This window comes from Polistes canadensis, unplaced genomic scaffold (assembly GCF_001313835.1).
Source record: "Polistes canadensis isolate GaletaPanama2010 unplaced genomic scaffold, ASM131383v1 scaffold_20, whole genome shotgun sequence".
NCBI lineage: Eukaryota > Metazoa > Arthropoda > Insecta > Hymenoptera > Vespidae > Polistes > Polistes canadensis.
This window is the reverse complement of record NW_014569567.1, coordinates 1,175,474-1,175,824: the sequence shown is the minus strand read 5'-3', so window position 1 is coordinate 1,175,824 and position 351 is coordinate 1,175,474. Positions and strand designations below refer to the sequence as shown.

At 59.3% G+C, this 351-nt stretch overlaps 1 long non-coding RNA gene across 1 annotated transcript in view; it reads left to right on the top strand.

Moving 5' to 3' along the window:
* The first annotated feature begins 225 nt into the window (after positions 1 to 225).
* Positions 226 to 351, top strand: part of LOC106793917 — a 4,357-nt gene continuing 4,231 nt past the window's right edge. Inside the window, exon 1 of the long non-coding RNA XR_001382476.1 lies at positions 226 to 255. This is a non-coding gene — a long non-coding RNA (uncharacterized LOC106793917). The remainder of the gene's footprint in view (positions 256 to 351) is intronic.

The window sequence follows — 351 nt, the reverse complement described above, 5'->3', positions numbered from 1 at the left end:
GCGGCGGCGCGGTGGTAGCTGGCACTCTTTCGGTACTCGGCGTGCACTCGGCGTGCACTCGCTTGTGCACTTCCTAGTATGGGGGGTGGTAGGGGGCACTCTTGCGCGCACGAGGCACTCTCGGTGTCAGGAAGCAGAAGAAGGGTGGGTGGGACGGGCACCGCGACGCTTCTCGGTAGTGCCACGAACTAAAAGTCCGGCCGACACAGCGCGCCAGTGTTGAGCCCGCGATCGTGGCGAGCGTACGCGTTTCTCGTACGCACTGTTCACGCAAGGACACACACACACACACGCGCGCGCGAAAGCTCTCATACACTTTCACACACTACATATACTCATATATATTTATAT